General features: G+C 39.6%; 1 long non-coding RNA gene across 1 annotated transcript; it reads left to right on the top strand.

Moving 5' to 3' along the window:
- Window positions 1-18,269: 18,269 nt before the first annotated feature.
- Window positions 18,270-19,733, top strand: LOC109071675. Its single transcript, XR_006156535.1, has 3 exons — window positions 18,270-18,361; window positions 18,811-18,905; window positions 19,502-19,733. It is a non-coding gene; the product is annotated as an uncharacterized LOC109071675 (long non-coding RNA).
- The last annotated feature ends 331 nt before the right edge of the window (window positions 19,734-20,064 follow it).

Raw genomic sequence — 20,064 nt, forward strand, 5'->3', positions numbered from 1 at the left:
GCCGGCATGACTGATAGCAAAAGCTAAACAAAAGCTCAAAGCTAAAAGCCAAATTTGATGGTGTCCTGAGTATTTAAACTGGCCTTTTGGCCACACCTCAAATGTTGTCTTGACCAATTAGATATTGTCTTTTCTCGGTGTGTTGCAATGTTTGTCCCACCCATTCATAAATCATGTGTTATCTTATCAAGCACGTGGTCCGAATTTTCCCACTCTTGCAGGGTATAATTTGGACATGATTCCTATAACAAGAATATGATACATTTGACAAATAACTGATGGTCAGAAACGTTTCAAGCAAGAAGATTCGAACACACACATACTAAACATGAATATGATCCCTTAAGCTATTCAAGAGTTATTTAAAAAGACATACACAATAAGTGATTAGAAACATTAAAGTCAAATGTGTGGGTTACAGGTATAAAATGGAGTTAAGCAATGGACTGATATCCATTTAGAAGTCTTTTTGGAGTTCATTTTGGTGCATATATGCATTGGAAGGCATTCTCTGTGCCATTCTGGGGAGTAAGGATACGTCCTGTGAAGACCAGAGGGGTTAACAGGTCTCCTTAGGAATTTCAGTCTGGTTCTGCTAGGTGGGGGGAAGTCAATCCAACGATCTTTGTTTACTCTCATGGCTTTACATGTGAGGGTCAGACTGTCCATCTCTTCAATTACTTGCCCCAAATTGGACAATCTCTTCTTCGAATTGAAATTGTCAATAATTGTTCTAATGGTGTTAATGTTGAAAGCTGTTCTGTGAAAGAGTTGGTTGGTTATCAGACTGTGGTGCTAGGAGTTGATTTACAACATCCTGCCTTTCTGTGGAATTCGGCTCATGTTTCAACCAGGCTCCCGATCGAATCTTTAATTTGTCTGGTTCACGCTACACCTTTATAATTGTGCATAATTTACTGTTATTATAGTAAATACATGTAGCATGTAACAAGGACACATTAAAATAAAGTGTTACCAAAAATACTTCCTATTTTCTAATTAAGGATTCTATAATTCTATAATGTTATGTCTGAAAGGGAAATGCATGTTTGCTGAGCATTATTGCGACCCTTCTAAGCTTATAAAGTGAAGAACTGAAGGAGCATATAGAGAGATACTAAAGGGGTGGTTGATTGCGATTCCAATTTTTTAACGTTAGTTAGTGTGTAATGTTGCAGTTTGAGCATAAACAATATTTGCAAAGTTGCAGCGCTGAAAGTTCAATGCAAATGGATATATCGTCTTGTAAAACTCTGGCAGCGGTTCTTAATACTGTTCCTCACGTCGCCCTGCTCTGCAACTCTCTCTCTCTCTCTCTCTCTCACCCTCTCTCACTGAGATCGTCAGATCAGCTCCAACAAACTGTTCCATTTATACACTCATTTTCACATATCAATGAGAAGCGTTATACATGGGCGCGCGAATGGTTGCTGTGCTGTATTAAAGCTTTAATAAGAATAAAACCGTACATTAAAAGCTAACAGAAGCAGTAGCATTTACAAACAACAGCATATCTAAAAGTACGAGACAACAACAAACAAACATACCATTAAGGGCCGTGCTTGCACAGATTCTGCTCGATCCTCTTCATTAATATTCTCTGCGTCTCAATCGGGCTCAAACTGATAAGCAATATAAAATTGTATACGGAGAATTGGGTTTGGCATAACATATTAATTGTAAACCAGCTTATTGACAAGAATGGGCAATTATACACACCCTAATTTTATTACAAAATATGGCTTTTTTGTAAACGATAAAGAATTTAACAAAGTAACCAAGGCTATTCCTAGTGGCATAATAATTTTAACCAAATTCTCTGATGTAAATATTAATAATACAAGCAGACAAAATCTCCAACTTTTTGTAAATGGTCAAGCGTTTTAATAACAGTATTATAAGAAACTCCCTTAATGTCGGATCCAATCCTCCATGTATATCAAAATGGGGGATAAGCAATATAGAGGACATCATTGTTTACAATACAACCAGAGCACATTTTGAGCTTGAGGGGCGGGATGTTCAGACACGCTCTAGAGGCGGTTTAGCGAATCACAACACACTGAGCCAGCTGATCGATCTCAGCCCATCTGTATTTCTGAGGGAGGGGCTTCATAAAAACAGAAAATAATCAAGGTGTTTGTTAGAGAAGGGACAATTCGGTGTGGAATAAAGGTAAATTATGTGAAAAATAAAGTGTTTTTTTAAAAAAAAAGCATGAACACGTTAGACTGCACCCCATAAACACAATCAACCCTAGGAAAAAAAACAAAAAACACAACCACCCATTTAATGGTAGATAGAAAGACTCCTCCTCTTCTGCTGATTGTTATAATGACATTGCAACAGAACATGAAAAGCACTCAAAATTCAGGGCAGTGTTTTCTTTTTCAGATAAGAGAGAATGACTGCTGACTTCTGCTTTACTGCTCTTTACACGCATACATATAATGCTGCACATACCCTCTCAGAATACTGCTTACCATTAGACATTTACTACATTGCTGCTTCCTTTCATGTAGTGTTACAAAGTGTACTGTGGCAGCAACATGTCACAGTGAAACACAAAAATGAGGTTCATTCATATACTGTACACCTGTCAGTGTTGTGGACTTTAGTTTCCTTGTTTTACCCCGGTCTTCCTGTTTTCCTTATTTGGTCATATTTCCTGTGCCTGTCATTATGTTGATTTCATTCCAGGTGTTCCCCGTCTGTTTTGATTGATCCCAGGCATGTCTCGTCTCTCCCTAGTCTTGTCTAGTGTTTAAATAGTGTTGTCTGTTCTTAGTTCTCTGTCTGCTGTCGAATGTCATTTCTCAGATTGTACGTCATTTATAAGTTCCTCTGTTTGTATCTCCTTGTGGATTTAATTAAATATCATATTTCCGTGTTCTCCTGGATCTTCTCATTCCTTCTCCAAGTGAAGTGTGACAGAACAGCGGACCGAACACGAATACTATGGCTGAAGACAGACTGTGGTGTCTGTGGCAGGGCGGTTGGGAGTTGGAGGTGTATGTGGAGGAGTTCCTAGAGCTCTGCACTGTCTCTGTCCTCAGCCCAGATATGCCGGCCACTCCTAAACTCACTCCAGTGCCAGCTCCTCGAAAGCGCTGTGCTGTGCCTGCTCCTCAAGAGCACCCTCCGGTGCCAGCACCACGTAAACGCATCCCTGATCCTGAGTTAAGCCCACGGCGGGCTTCTGATCCCCAGTCCAGCCCAGGAGGGGCTCCCGTTCCCGAGTCCAGCCCAGGAGGGGCTCCCGTTCCCGAGTCCAGCCCAGGAGGGGCTCCCGTTCCCGAGTCCAGCCCAGGAGGGGCTCCCGTTCCCGAGTCCAGCCCAGGAGGGGCTCCCGAGCCTGAGGCTCCTGTACCTAACATGTGTTCCCTGGGAATCGAACCCACAACCTTTTGTGCTGTTAACGCAATGCTCTACCACTGAGTCAAGCCCAGAATGGGCTCCTGATCTCCAGTTCTGCCCAGGAGGGGTTCCCGATTCAGAGTTCAGCCCAGGAGGGACTCCCGATCCCCAGTTCAGCCCAGGGAGGGCTCCTGACTCCCCGTTAAGCCCAGGGAGGGCTCCAGCCCTTGCTCCAGTGTCGGCTCCAGCCCCAGAGCTCGCTCCAGTGTCAGCTCCAGGTCCCAAGTTCAGCCCGTAAGTTCCCCAAAGTATTTTGTTGTTTTTTTCTTTTTGGAGGGGGGTGCTGGGTAGTAAGTATCCAGCCATAGAGGCCGATGTGGGGGCGGTTGCCGCGGCCTCGGAGGCTGCTCCGCCATGGCCCCCCGAGTCTCCAACTCTGCCATGGCCCCCCGGGTCTCCTGATCCACCATGGCGCAGGTGCCGCTCTGGAGGCCCACTGTCCCGTGTGCATCCTAGGTGCCTCCAGAGCAACCTAATCCCCCCCCCTCCCCTCCCCTTGGGATGTTATATGGCGTGAGGTCACGCCTTCCGGAGGGGGGCGTCATGTCAGTGTTGTGGATTTTAGTTTCCTTGTTTTACCCCGGTCTTAGTTCCTGTTTTCCTCATTTGGTCATGTTTCCTGTTCTTGTCATTATGTTGATTTCATTCCAGGTGTTCCCCCTCTGTTTTGATTGCTCCCAGGTGTGTCTTGTCTCCTCCAGTCTTGTCTAGTGTTTAAATAGTGTTCTCTGTTCTTAGTTCTGTCGGCTGTCGAATTTCATTTCTCAAATTATACGTCCTGGATCTTCTCGTTCCTTCTCCAAGTAAAGTGTGACAACACTATGGTATTACACTAATTTGGGATATTATTACAATGTAAAATAACTGTTTCCTGTTTTAATATTTCATTTTATTTATTCCTGTGATGCAAAACTTTTTCATTATTAAATTATTAATTGAATGAATTACTACAGTCTTCAGTGTCACATGATCCTTCAGAAATAAAAGGCTGATCTGTGTCACAATACACTGGGAGCACGGAATGAGGAGACACGGAGATAGCGTCAAACCACTGTCTTTAATTATCTTTAACTCTCACAAGGGGAACGCAGGAGACACAGGAACACAGGGAAGGACGTTCAGAACCGACAAAACTAACTGAATGGACAAGACCTTAAATACACAGACAATTAAGGGACTAATGACTAGACACCTGGAATCAAATTAACAATCAACAAGAGGAAGAAACTGGGTCACAGGGAGCAGAAACACACACAGACAGTCCATAACCCTGACAATCTGGTGCTCAGGAAACAGTTATTTTATTATCAGTGTTAAAAGCAGTTGTTCTGCTTTATTTATATATATTAGTGGTGGGCATAGATTATTTTTTTTTAATCTAGATTAATCTCACTGTAATCTTGGAATTTATCTAGATTAATCCAGATTAAAATGGCTCATTTGAATTCTGACGAAGGCATTCTAATTATGTTCAATATGATGTACTTGTTAGTAATGATAGAGCTGTGCTGCACTCAACCATAGTAGTTTGACGACGACTCTTCCCCTGCGCTACATTGCTTGGCCCGGCATCTTCCGCGTTAGCTAAGGGATGCTTTGCGTTTAGGTGGTACTTGAGACTGGAAGAACTCCTAAAGTAAACTAATTCCGCATTGCACAAGTTGCAAACAACCTTACGCCTGTTTCACACATACTCCGTCTGCAGTGCGTATGCGTTGCATTTATTTATTTTTGTTACGCAACCATGTTAACGGATTCCAGCGTTCACGCGGTTGTGGTCCATCAGTGCGTTCCAGGAGCGGTGCGTCTGCAGCAGTGCAGCAATCGAAGACCTTGCATTTTCCAACATGACAATGCCAGACCACATACTGCATCAATTCCAACACCATGGCTGCATAGAAGAAGGATCCGGGTACTGAAATGGCCAGCCTGCAGTCCAGATCTTTTACCCATAGAAAACATTTGGTGCATCATAAAGAGGAAGATGCGACAAAGAAGACCTAAGACAGTTGAGCAACTAGAAGCCTGTATTAGACAAGAATGGGACAACATTCCTATTCCTAAACTTGAGAAACTTGTCTCCTTAGTCCCCAAATGTTTGTAGATTGGTTCTCCTCTTCACCTGACCCAGATATAAGGACTGCCCCAAACACTCAATGGGGGCCATGATTGGGCCATCTCGTGTGACTCTATAGTTTGCTGTTTGCCTTGCCATCGTTTAGTCTTTGAGTGTCTTACCAGAGAGATAGTGTGTTGGTGCTTAAGATTGTGAGTGTGATTGTGTTCTGTGATAGTGTTATAGTGTTTTTCTTTGTCTCCATTCTGTGATATTTCTTGTTAACTTGACCCAAGCCTGATTGACTACGATTTTGGATTCCGATTGTAAATTGTTGGTTGTAAACTTTGTATATATCTTTTGTAAATATTTTGTAATCATTTTTGTTAAGTTGAGGGATATAGGTGGTTAGATGCCATTTTGTTTTGAAGTCACTTTTCCACATTGTTTTGGTTTAGGGAGTCAGGTAAGTTATAACTGTATTTTTGTTTTCTTTAATTTTGATTTAGGAAGTGTAGAGTGTTAACAAAAGAGAATTTTTGTTTGTCATTTTGGCCTTGTCTGCCCCTGACGCTAACCCCAACTTGTAAATAAACTATTGTTATTCAACTTCTCTCTGGTCCTGAGACTCTCTTCCTTTTCCTGTTACGGCTGACCCCTAGACTGTCGTAACAACTGTTATAAAAAGAAGAGGGAATGCCACACAGTGGTAAACATGGCCTTGTCCCAACTTTTTTGAGATGTGTTGATGCCATGACATTTAAAATCAACTTATTTTTCCCTTAAAATTATACATTTTCTCAGTTTAAACATTTGATATGTCATCTATGTTGTATTCTAAATATAATATTGAAATTTGAAACTCCCACATCATTGCATTCTGTTTTTATTCACAATTTGTACAGTGTCCCAACTTTTTTGGAATGGGGTTTGTATATGTCATTTTTATTCCAGATTTATTTTTAATAAAGTACATTAATTAAACTAAATGAAAATTAAAAATGTCTCTTTAGCAACTAACTGAAATTTTATTTATTTAACTATTATAATTTTTTCAAATGACAAAAATGTCTTTACTGTTCCTGTAACAGGGTGCTATATTGTATGGGTATACAATGCAGTAGCAGGACAATGCAAATGTAAATGATTTTAGTAGTAGTAGTATGCATTCATATAAAAGGCCGGCACTGGACGTATGTGGCCTAATGTAATTCTTCTGTGAAGAGTATTCACCACAGAGAGTTATGACAGCAATGGAAGCCAGCAGGCGAGGAGCTTCCCAAATAGCCTTTCACACATGATATCTCCCATAGCATTATAATGCAGGTAGGAAACATGCTCGACTGCTTAGCTTTCATGCTCCACTGCGTCTTGGCTGGCTCTCAGGGCGCTCTGCTATGACGATGTATTCCCCTTCACCATGGTTACATATTGAAGCCTGTTAGGAAAGCGACTGCACTGATTCAGGGCACAGCTCAGGCGTACAGCCCATGCTTTAAACCCAGAATGGCTTCTGTCAAAGGCTGCTGCGCCCACACCAACAAAATAGGTGACACCACGTGAAGAGCTGCTCTGATACGCATACCCCATAAAAAAGGGGCTAAATGCTGAAAAAGAGTCTTGTTCTTCTTTTTCTTTTGAGGTTATAACTGTGTCCTTGCTGCGTTATGGTTGTTGATGGCTAACATAGCATCTGGCTGCGCTCCAAACACAGGAAATGAATCACTGAGACAGTTGGCACAGAAAGCTGCCTTCTACTTTAATAATGGATGTAGTATTTCATTTAGGCCGTGGAGTTTGCCATGATTACTTGGCCATTGTTTTCAGTTTTTTAAACTTATCAAAGATGGAGCCATTCATCAAGTTTTTATGTGGATTTTATTGTTTTCAGCATCTGTTTAAAAAATCATGTGGTTTTAGATGAAAACATTGGGTAAATCAAAGAACAAATATCATGTTTGGCTCATATTTCACATTGAAATTAAAAAAAAAATAAAAAATTATATTTTGGAAGAGCAAAAGCTTGTTTTAGGACCACTAAGATTGATTGATTGATTGATTGAAAGATTTATGTATGTATGTATATATGTATGTTTGTGTCTGTGTGTGTATGTATGTATGTATATATATATATATATATATATCAGATGCAAGCAGATACAATATAAAAATGAATAATTAAAACAGCAAAAAAAAAAAAAAAAAAAATTTGCAGTCCATTCTACATTTTGCTTGCACAATCTTATCTTCTGTGTAATTACATGCTTAGTTATTAGAATTTTCTGTGTTGAAAATGTACATTTGAGGTTTACATATCCTCACAGGCCATTGCTGGTTGGATGCTCATATGCATGCTAATTAAATAGGCAGGGTCTCTGCACAGATCATTGCTTAACAATGATTAAAGCATGATGGGACGTACATCAAAGACAACCATCCCAGCAAATTAGACGTTGCAACCATTAAATCAAGGTTCTTAAATCAATTCTCTAGAGATAAAACATCACAGACAGCATCACATCTTTACATTATACAAGATTGTAATTTTCATCATTCTCATTCCATTATAATAACTGTAATACAGCATTTCATCATTCTTTGTTTGTTTGTTTGTTTGATTTTACTTCAGCATTAATTAAAAGTGACATGGCAATATTTTTCTTCACAAATTTAAAATTTTAATAATATATTATTCCTCAATGTAATCAAATATGATTCCTCATAATAATCAAATATATTTTGGTTCAATATAATCTTCATACATCAGGTGAAGTGCGACATTGTGTACAACATGTTCTTGACTGGTTTCATGAGATTCAGTCAAGGATGCACATGAAATTGTCTTTGAATGTTTTGGATCATAAAGCTGCATCCAAAGCAAGGTGAACAAAAGGAGAATAAACCAATAAACTGAGCAGGCAGACTATAAACTGAATAGTATGTAACATAATTTGAATAACAGTGGTGAATGTACTATTCTTATGCATTCGAGGCATCCCCAAAGCTTCTGGGAATGTCATATGTGCCACTCACAGAAATTCTGGGTAGGAAACACATTCTTTAGTTCCCAATGTGAAGCTTTTTTTGCTATGGATGTCTCCCTCTGCCTGCTGTGGAATAACCATATCAAGTAGCAATGTCCTTCAAGCTTTTGTCATAAAACTGATACACCACAATGATAAGCACAGCATGCTATCAATCACATGTCCCAGGACTGTCAGTTCACGGAGCGGCTCCCGTCTGCCCATGAATCATGCAACAGACCACAATCCAAACGCTTTGATATGCTTCCACCCCCCACCTAGTCAATTGGTCATGTAGACTGTAATGTCTTAACTATTGTCTAGCTATCTATGTCTAACTATACTATCTATGTCTAACTATCCAATAGTTATGACCAAATTACTAACAGAAGTGGGTTTTATGAGTGAGTTGCATTGTAGGAAAGAGAGTAATTTTCTCTCTCAATGCCATTTTTTCCCCCAGTTACTTTTTAAACGGCTTTGGTCTTCATTAGATTTTATTTCCAACGTGCCCTCATATCGATTAATTATCCTTGACAACTACATTAATTCAGGTACAAGCAAAGAGTATGAAGGACATGTCATTACCTTGAGTGTTAATTACTCTGAAAAATCACGGACATATCAGTTCTTAAGCACCTTCCTTGCTTCATGGCGACCACGGTAGGACATAAAGACAGGGAGATAATGGCGGTGCTGGACGAATCAGGATCCATGTTTAAAATGGATTTAAAACACAGACGATGTCCTCAAAGGTTCACCTTCAAAGCTAGGCTATTACATTTCCCTGCAGAAATTCGTCTGATTCTAATCAGGCCTTAAGGCATAGAAATGTGCTGATGAAAGTCAACCAATAAATGAACATTATCATCTTGTGGCATCTCAACCCTTACTGTGACTTCCTGCTCAAGCCCTCTGCAGCAGTCAAGGGCTTTAAGAATGCATGCACGGGATAATTAGAAAAGCCCAAAAGCTGTCTGATCTACAGATGGTGGGGTCGATTGAAACTTTCATTATTACACAGTGAACACTATGGGGTTTGGGTAAAACATCAATAACCTGACATAAGGAGACTCATAACTTTGACTTTTGGACATGCTTTACTTTGTCCTTCAACTGTTCATATGGAACGTGTATTTAATAAAAATGTCAGTTCATCTGTTCACTCTCTTATAAGTGTTAATGTTAACTTCAAAATCTGGGTACTCCATTTGTGTTAGGATTAATATGACCCCCTATTGGTTTCTATGCAATTCAACAAAAAACTGAAACTATGAAATAATGATGAAAAGCACAAACCTCCAATGACACCGCCATGCATCAAATTTGCTGAATGAAATCCAATACATGCTTCCTACTACCTTTGGGGTGCGGTTTCCAAAAGTAGTGCCTGTTTTGCTCAAGCACGTCATATGTTCTCATGTGGCAGAAACAGTGTTGGAGGTAAGGCATTACAGCATTACAAGTAGCATGAGTTCCCTTCCAAGGGAACTTCAAACTGCGTCCTCTAGAGGTCGCTATGGGGAATGCCTTCAGTGTGACCGGTGTCTGAAGCATACATCTAAACAGGACAATGATATTGGCTGGCGAAAGCCTATGAGATCATTACCGGCACGACCACGGTATAAAAGGGCGGCGGGAGAATACCTTATCCCCTTCTTCGTCTTCAGGGACTGTTTGTTTGAAGTGCATACTGGTAAGAACTCTGTTCATCTAATAACTAATATGACCAACACCAACAAAACATTTAAGAACCATGTGTACACATTCACGCGTTATTTGAAACCGGATGACACACACAATCTTTGCGTTGTTTGTTTGGGCGAAGAACACACGCGTGATGTCCTTGAGGGGGGCAGCATGCGTTCATTGTGAGCTTTTTCTCATGAGAAATCTCCACTCTTGTTTGGCCCTCTTTTCGAGGAAAGATGTACAGCTAGGGCTGTCACGATATTCGGTTATTCATATCACGGTTATTGTGGCCATAAGAATTCACAATATATCGATATATCGTGATATCTATTGAAACCTTAGGGGGAAAATATATCGGTCAAATTATTTTTTCCTTTGTTTATTGAGTTTTACTTTTTCATCCAACAAACATAAGGATACTGATAAACGCAGGGCACAAGACTCTGGCTTTCTCCGTCTTCTTTGAAGCTCCTATGAAATAACAAGAGAAAAAATACTGTCAAGTTCAACAGTATGATGAATAAATATTAATAACACTTTACAATAAGATGTCATTTGTTAACATTAATGTATTAACTAACATGAATGAACAATGAACAATACATTTATTACACAATTTATTAATCTTTGTTAATGTTAATAAAAATAGTCATTCAATGTTCATGTTAGTTCACAGTACATTAATGTTTACAAACACAACTTGTGATTTTAATGCATAAATAAATGCTGAAATTAACATAAACTAAGATTAATAAATGCTGTGGAATATTGTTCATTATTATTTATGTTATTTATATGTTAACTAATGTAATTAACTAATGTTAACTAATGAACCTTACTGAAGAATGACCCCAGATGAGGCATTAAGTGCATGGCACTGCGACCAACTTAAAATTTTACAGAGTTTAATGTAGCAATGTGGTCACTTAGTTTTTCAAGATCAGTTTTAATTGTGTAACTGTTAATAGATTTGAACAAAGAAATAAAGTGTTGCTACGCACAGGCCATATTGATTGCAAATACAAAAATAAGACGAGTAAAGAAAATGTGGTACTTATTAAAATAATCACACTTTACTTAAATATATGAACACAGAAAACCACTGTTAACAGGTTAATACAATGTTTCCCATTCTATGACTAGTAAAATAATGGCAACTTACTCTGATGAACACGGCTCTACTTGGAGTAGCTGCGAGTACTGCGCCTTCTTCTTGTGTGACAGGTGTCAGCGTTAAGGCACAATACTGCCACCTGGGCGATCAACCAGGTACTTGCGCTGAGCTTATAGGGTTCTCAGGTGGACCTTGCTGATGAATTAAAGAAGTGGCTTTCCCTTTCTCATTTGTCTGTGGTGGACGAGAGTGAGCTGCTGGAAGATGACGCTATTTTTCTGACGTCATCTGATCCAGCGGCTAGTGCTCTGCTGGCTTCCAGCCAGGAAGAGCAGGAGATGTCGGATATGGATGAAGAAGTTGAGACTGAGTCCTTTCAAACCTCCTGCCCTGCGTATGAGGAGCTGCTTGAGGTTATTGAATGCGAAGTGGACTAGAAAGGTGGTGCATCGGGGTCTGCTTGATGAGTGTTATCTTTCTGATCATAAACCTCCAGCTCAGGTGAGCCTTCCATTTCTTCCTGATCTTCATGTGGAGACCGAGAAGACTTGGAAAAATCTGTTCTCTTTGCGCTTCCACAGATTTCAGCAGACTAGTTATGCCAACGTCGAAGGGATGCACAAAAATGCATACGAGAGGGTGCCTCCCATTGAAGAGACTCTAGCCTGCTATCTCGCTATGGGAGAAACATCTTCTTTTAGGGCTCTCTCCTAGCCATCCAGACCCCTTCAAATGACATCTCGTCTGAATGGCAAGGCTTATGCAGCAGCAGGTTAGGCTGCGGCATTGTTTAATACTATGGCAATTTTGCAAGCCTACCAGGCTGACCTGCTGAAAGACCTGGATAAAGGTCAAGGCTTTTCCTCTGATAAAGTGGCTGAGCTGTGCCACACTACAGATCTCACTCTCCATGCCATCAAACTGACCGCTACTGCCATAGGCAGATCTTAGGCAGATCTTAGGCAGCTATGGTGGTAATGGAGAGACATCTGTGGGTGAACCTGGCTGACATCGGGACAAAAGAGAGGGGCTTTCTCCTTCTGTACTTTTTGGCACTTAAGTCTTGACCGTTGTCGAGAAGTTTAAGGAGGTGAGGGTGTACTCAGCTGCATTCTGGGCTACATTCCATGAAAGCCCAGGTCTCAGCCCAAACAAAGGGGTCCTGGCCCGTCTTGGTCTAAGGACCAGAGACAGGTTCAGAAGGCTAGTGTCGTGACTCGCGTCCCTCCTCCGCCTGTGGGTGGGTCGAGAAGACCGCGAGTCGAAGGGTCAGAGGCAAGACCTGAGGCAGGTAATAGAAACGAGGCGTTCCCAACACTCTCGTCCGGACCAGGACAGACCTTCCTCTTAGGGTTTTTACATTACCCTCGTCTTTCTCTCCCAATTCCCCTGTTAACCCTTTCTTCCCCTAATTGGGCTTAAGAACCTCCACACACTGGCATTACAGTCTACGGCTGGACCGATGATGTTCCGGTTAGCTTCTATGTCAGGGTTATTCAAATCTTGCCCTGGAGGGCCAATGCGGTGCAGAGTTTGGCTCCAACCCTAGTCAAACACACCTGAGCATGCTAATCAGTGTTTTTGGGATCATGAGAAAATCACAGGCAGGTGACTTTGATCAGGGTTGGAGCCAAACTTTGCACTGCATTGGCCCTCCAGGGCAAGATTTGAATAACCCTGTTCTATGTCTCATAAAACTACCTACTGATGGTCTGAGAGAGACATGCGTGGGAGCCATGGTGGGTGAGTATGATCCATGTCGTCTTTTACTGTTGCTAGCTATATATTATCTGACTAGCTTTTTGATTGCAGTGCCTCCTGTCCTACATTGTTGCAGCATCTCAGTCTCTGCTGAGATTCCTTTATCTAACATGCATGTTATACTGTTTCATTCCTAGATGAAAGCATTTCTTTTTCTCTTCCAGCAAGCCTCACTAAGGATGCATCACTTATGCTGACTGGCAGGATCGTGATGGCTGGTAAACCCTGTGCTGGCTGGACTCCGACTCTGAGTCATTAGGCTTCCCAGTATAAACACTGCAACCTCAGGACCTGCTGGCCTTTGAGTTTTTTTTCTCCCAGGTTGAGCTTATTTTGGAGGCGCTGTCATCTGATGTGCTCCCTGGGTTGCTCGGTCTTGCCCTTAGGGGCCTCATTAGATCTGAGCTCAGGTTTTTGGTTGAGCCTGAGGGCTTGTCTTAGCCTGAGGGCAGAGTGCTGCTCCCGTAATTCCTCAGATGATCACACCAAGTAGTGAAGCTTTTTTGTGACTTCCTTGGTCAATCATTTCTATGGTGGGAGTCTACAGCTCCCCCATTGGAGCTCTGTCTGCGTTCTGAGCATGGTGCACCCCTCTCTGTGGGTGGGTCATTACAATCTGAATGGGAAGTTCCCTGGGGGTTTTTACCGCCTTTTCTGAAGGTGCTAGTCCCTCATATTGAGAGTTGGGCCTTCTGCCCCTCTAGTGCTTTGGTCTCCACTTTCTGGAGTTACCTGAAGCAGTTGTGATTGAAGCCTATGTTCTTCGGGGTTCTATGAAGAAGTCATATCTGGATAATAGGCTTGTTCACCCATCCCTCCTGTTCTGTGAGCTCTTGGAGCTTCGGTGAAAAGTTGGCAGGTCTTTAGGCCCTTTCTGCCTCCCTGTTTGTCTACTCTTGGGGATTAGCCTAGCAGTGGTCCCCTCATGCTTGGGGGTCATCTTTGAGCATGCTGCTTCCAACTGAGCATCTGAGTTCTCTTCTAGTTGAGTCATCTGCTCTACGGAGTTCCTATGAGCAGCCTTGTCTGGTCTCTTTTCGCCTCCCTGCTTGGCTCCTTTTATGGTTGAGACTGGTAGTGCTCCCCTCCTTTTACGAGGGTTGCTTATGAGCATGCTGCTCCCAACTGATCGTCTGTGTGTCTCTCCAATCTGCTCTCTGGAGCTCCGTATAACAGCCACATTGAGTAGTTAGGCTACTTTTTTGCCTTCATGGTGGGTTGCTCCTATCATATAAGTAACAGAGCTCCCATATCGGTTGGTGAATTCTCTGCTTTGGAGCCTGGTCTAGTTCATTTGTATGCTAGTTCTCTGTGCACTTCTTTAAATTCCATAATCATGGTAGGTGTCCACACTGGGCCTTTGTGCACCTTTCTAAAATCCTTTATGGTATGTTTGAGCTTGGTAGTGCTCCCCTTTTTCCCGAGGGGTTTCTGTGAGCATGCTGCTCCCTCCTAAGTGTCTGTGCTGCTCTGTTTTACAGCATTATAGGTTGTTGGACCATTTCTGCCCCCCTATTAGGTTGAGCTTGGTACACTGGGCTGAGTACCCTGTTACTTGTGAGCAATCTCAGTCACATTAGACCCTGGCTCACCATGGTTTTTGTGGCTTTTAGTGACGGTATTTCTAAATCCATATCTATGGTAAGTGCACACACTAGTTCTTTGTGCACTTGTTCTAAGTCCATATTCATGGTAGGTGTGCACACTAGCCTTTGTGCACCTTTTAAAAACCCTTTAGGTAAGGGTGGCATGATGCTCACCTTGTACCCTTTCTCAGAGTTGGCTCTGGCCCTGGTTTTTACCTTGGGCCCCACTCTCCGTATGCACACTTTTGTAGACAGGATGTTGCTACTAATTCCCCTGTGTATCTTGTGATTCTCGGAGCAGTAGGTAGTCCCTGTGTGACAGGCCAAGATATGGATTATGTCAGCCCTGGTATCCCCTAAAGGAATCCTTTTTATTTATGCATTTTTTTTATTTATTTTATTTTATTTAGGCATCTCCTCTGACTTGGTTGAATTGGTACTTAGTGCTCGCCTTAGTATTGGCATACACTCCCCTCAGCATGGCAGCATGGGTATACTGTTCCCCATAGCGACCTCTAGGGGACGCAGTTCGAAGTTCCCTCTGAAGTTATGTAACCCTGGTTTCCTTGAGAAGGAAACGAGACACTGCATCCTCTAGTCTCCTGAACATACTTCAGACGTAAGGTTCAGACGAAGAAACATATGACATGTTCTCCTGGTTCCCTTTTATACTGTGGTCATGCTGGTAATGACGTCATAGGATATCACCAATCAGTTTCATTGTTGTGTCTAGATGTATATTTCAGACACCGGTCATGCTGAAGGCATTCGCCATAGTTACCTTTAGAGGACGCAGTGTTTCGTTCCCTTCTCAGGGAACCAGGGTTACATACATAACCTAAGACATTACGTAATTAGATTACTTTAACTAGTCACGTAATGCATTACTTTTTAAATAAGTTACACCAGTTGCTTTGTTTTTCCACTGACCCATTACCCAGATGCCTTTTTGTGATGTCTGGTTCTCATACCTTTGTGGGAGTAAATTGGCTTTCTCACACTTCTTTACATTGCTGATTAGTCACTGAGTAACTGTAAAAGATAATAACCAAGACCCAAAAACAACAACAACAAAAACAACAATAAATAAACTATCAACCAAAATCATCCTTCTTAAAAGAACCTTTTTTTTTTAGCTTGAGAAGTGTAAAGTGTGAAGAACATAAAAAAAAAAAAAAAAAAAGCCTTTTCCACCATAAAAAATCTTCTGTGCAATGAAAAAACTGCATGGATGTTAAAGCTTATTCATGGAACCATAGATGTCAATAAGGACCTTTATTTTAAAGTGTTTTAACATGTACTTTATGTCATAGAATTACATTTGAAAATATCTTGAGCTTGTGTTAACCACAGTCCTAATTTCATTAAAAAAAAAAAAAATCTATGTGTTTCGGCACTTATTTCTGCAGTACTATAAGATCAAATTTAATTTGATGAATAAGATGTAGAAGGATGCATGGGACACAACAGTGCAAAATTGTTGTTTATTAAAGGATATGTAATAATTATATATTATATATATACCCTCTGAGGTCTAGGGGTTTTTGGGGGCCTGGAGAAGTTTTGACATGCCCTGACTTTTGTGCTTGGAAATTCTTAATTATTGCCCTGATGGTGGAAATAGGAATTTTCACTGCTCTAGCTCTTTTCTTAAAGCCATTTCACTAATTCGTGAAGCTCAATTATCTTTTGCTGCACATCAGAAATACATTCTTTGGTTTTTCTCATTTTGATGAATGATTAAAGGAATTTGGGCTTTGTTTTCCCTCCTCTTTATATTTCTGTGAAACAGGTAGCCATGTCTGGATAATTTCATGTTTATAATCAAGCTGGAGTGCTCAAAATTGTGAATTTGAATGGGAATATACTTCAGAGATATTTTACTCATAAGAATTTCTAGGGGGGCCAATAATTGTGTCCAAAGAGCATTTGAGAAAAAACATTTTCAATTCTTATTATCCAATGAAAGGACTCATTTTTTGTGAATTTTTTTTAAATAAAAGATCAAAAGGATTAACAATGCAGAAGAATTTTTACACTCTTCTTTGATAATATTTACCAAGGGTGCCAATATTTTTGGCCACGACTGTACATACCTGCTCTCATTAGAGTTTTAGAATAAGTTGATGTACTTGCAAAGTTACTTGTAGTCAGTAAAACATATTTTGCAAGACCATCAGAATTAAGAGTTAGAAATTAAGCAGACAGGCTATTAACACTGTAATGAGAGTTAGTTGACATGTAAGTGCAATATTATATTGTCAATAGAATATTCAAAAGGGACTATGAAAAAGTGTCATGACTTTAATTTGACCCATGACCCATTCATGAACCATTGCAGTTTATATAAATTGATATCCAATCTTTTTTTTTGCAATATAATGCAATTCAAACACTCTCAAACCTGTTAAGACATATTTAGGATGATCAAAACAGTATTGCTTACTGGATTCTGGGCTGGAAACATAAACATTTTGATCTTTGTGTTGGAAAGTAAAGTGAGTGCATGCAGACACAATGCAAACATTACTGTTTATTGTACAGTCTTGTAATTATGCAATATAACTCTAATTCCTTTGCTATAATTTGGTCTGTTCTTTATATTATTATTCTTTTTTATATATATAAAATAATTGATCAGATTGATTGCTGCTTCTTACTTGCATTTTTTTTTATATTTAAAGTACATTCTAGTTAAAAATGTAAAATTACAAATCATTTCATATTTAAATGTTGATCTCATCCATCAAAGATATGCTTCAACTTTTTCTGTGTAGCCTATGGATTTTGTGGATAAGCACTAATGTACAGAATAATACAAGTTAATTTAAAGTATATTATTGTTTATTTTATTTGAATTATTATTATTATTATTTATTTATTCTTTTGCCAACCCCCATAATCCCATGCCCAAACATAATGCAACGCGGTGACATCGCGCTATTGCGCCATTTTGCGACTACTTGGCGGTCTTTTTTTGAATCGGCATCAATTTATCAGGCGGCCTGCAGGTGCACTTACAGCTCGAACTGTGGTGAGTATATCTGGAAATTAGATCATGTATAATGTAAGTGTTTATGCCCCCCTATATAATGATATTACTTGTAATACGTATCAAATACATCGAAGTGTTTTAGCTGTAAGACGATGGGTAGAGATAATTAATTAGAAAATGGAAACGTTAACTGTTATATCCCTGAAATAACGCCTGAGTCACTAAAGCCATCTAGCGCTGAAAAACCGTTCAAATAAAGTTTAAACTTAAGACGTATGTTTTTAATTATTATATTATTATTGTTTCGGATAATTTAACGTTAAGCTTTTCATCATGAAATTCCATCGATTCGATGCTTTTCTTTCCTTCAGTTGTGTCATGCGAATTAGTTATGCAGATGTTTATAGTAACTTAATATTTTGCTGTACAAGTTGTTTAATTAATTTGGGAGTAATTAGGCTATCTCCTTTAGCTGTCAGATTTCTACACAGGATGTAAAGAGGCTCCTTTTTTTTATTAATTTAAGCAAAAACAGCCTTTTCTACTACAAGCTCTAGTTTTATATTTGGGGTTCAAGTTTATCACTGAGGTCTATTATAGTAATTAATATTGTGTGATTTCAGGTGTTGTGGAGCTATACTATATGAGGTTATAACATTTGTTTTGTTTTTGCTTTTATCTCCTTGCCATGGTCTGAAGAAGCCATATTGTTGTAAGGTAACGTTATGTTTTTTGTTCATTTATAAATGAGCCGCTAGAACACTTATGTTTTAATATATTACATTAATTAGATTTAAAATATTAATAGATTGAAGGTCATTAATCTGATTCTTCTGGTTTTCTTGTGTGCTCTTCTGTTATCCTATAATTTTGCACTTATAATTTTGCTAGCAAGGAGAAAATGAATGAAATTAATATTTACAGGCCAAGTTGTTGAAATAGTGTTGGTTTTACATTTTGAAATGGCACAATATCAGTTGTTCTGCAATAAGATAAAAACCTGCCAGTTTGGGTGAGCCTATGACTTTTAATCTAGTACCAACTGGAGGACCTGTATGATATCTGCATTATACTAGATATGATGAACACGTAACACAAACTATAATACCTGCCTCATAATGTGTCATGTATAATCAATTATTTGGGCATTACTCTTGTATCCACAGGTTGATGACAAATGAGGACATGGCCTGTTTCAGTATGAAGTGGGGGAAGGGGAAGCTTGCCTTCACCAAGATCAATCTGTACACTGTTGTCACAGGTAAAACAAAATTAACAAATAATACAAATATTAGCGTCATATCACTGTGACACTCAGGGTTGTTCAGTTTCTGTTTTAGTTGGTTTAGTGAAAACCAGTAACCTCGTATTGTAGGTACTCATCTGTCACACAGAAATCGCACAAACGTTCATAATTCTTCTTGCTGATTGGCAGGTCATTCCTGTTGTCAGCCTTTCTTTATTGTTCAGAACTCTAACAATTGTTTTTGCATTCTTAAAGATATGTATTAGACATTAAATGTTAATTTACCTTAAGACACTCTGCAAAAATACTGCAATGTGTCTTTGTTGTCATGGTTTTCTTTTGCTAGATTGTCTGCTTAGTGTTTGTGAACTGCATCACAAGCTGAAATATATTTTGATGACTTATAGCATGTACTTTACATTCATGGCTCTTAAAGCTATGGTAGATTTTTTTGCTTTTTCTCAGAAACTGATTAAAACCCAGTCAATAGTTTAAGTGGTCTAAATGTATTCTGTGGAAGGCAAAGAAATAGTTAATGATAAAATACAGTGATTACTGTAGTGCATCATATCCTATACTTATACATTTTCTTATTCAAATATTTCTTACAGAGAGTGTCCAGAAAACATCAAAAGAGACGGGGCAAATATTGCAGCGGCCACCGCCTTTTGTTTAAAATATGCCCCAGCAGAGCCGTCGCAAGGAGGGTGAGAGGCCCTGTGCAAAGTTGACATGCGAGGCCCTCTACAATTTTGCGTGTGTGTGTGTGTGTGTGTGTGTGTGGTGGGGGAGGTTGCTGTAGTAAGGCAAGGCAAGTTTATTTTTATAGCAGATTTCGTACACAATGGTAATTCAAAGTGCTTTACATAAAATAAAGTAAAATAATCATGAAGAACAAAACTAAAACAAGCAATTTTAAAACTTTGGAAATGATTTAAAAATTGACTTGAATTTAAAACAGTTAGAAATAGAAAATGATTTTACATAAAATACAAAGAATACGTAAAATACAGTGCAATCAGGTCGGACATCGCACAGTGCTCATTAAATAAATGCACAGCTAAACAGATGAGTTTTGAGTCTAGATTTAAATGTGACTAGTGTTTTAGCACATCTGATCTCTTCTGGAAGCTGATTCTGGAAGCAATGTATTTTGGTCCTAGGTCACTGAGTG

Source organism: Cyprinus carpio, chromosome B15 (assembly GCF_018340385.1).
Source record: "Cyprinus carpio isolate SPL01 chromosome B15, ASM1834038v1, whole genome shotgun sequence".
In the NCBI taxonomy this organism is placed as follows: Eukaryota; Metazoa; Chordata; class Actinopteri; order Cypriniformes; family Cyprinidae; genus Cyprinus; species Cyprinus carpio.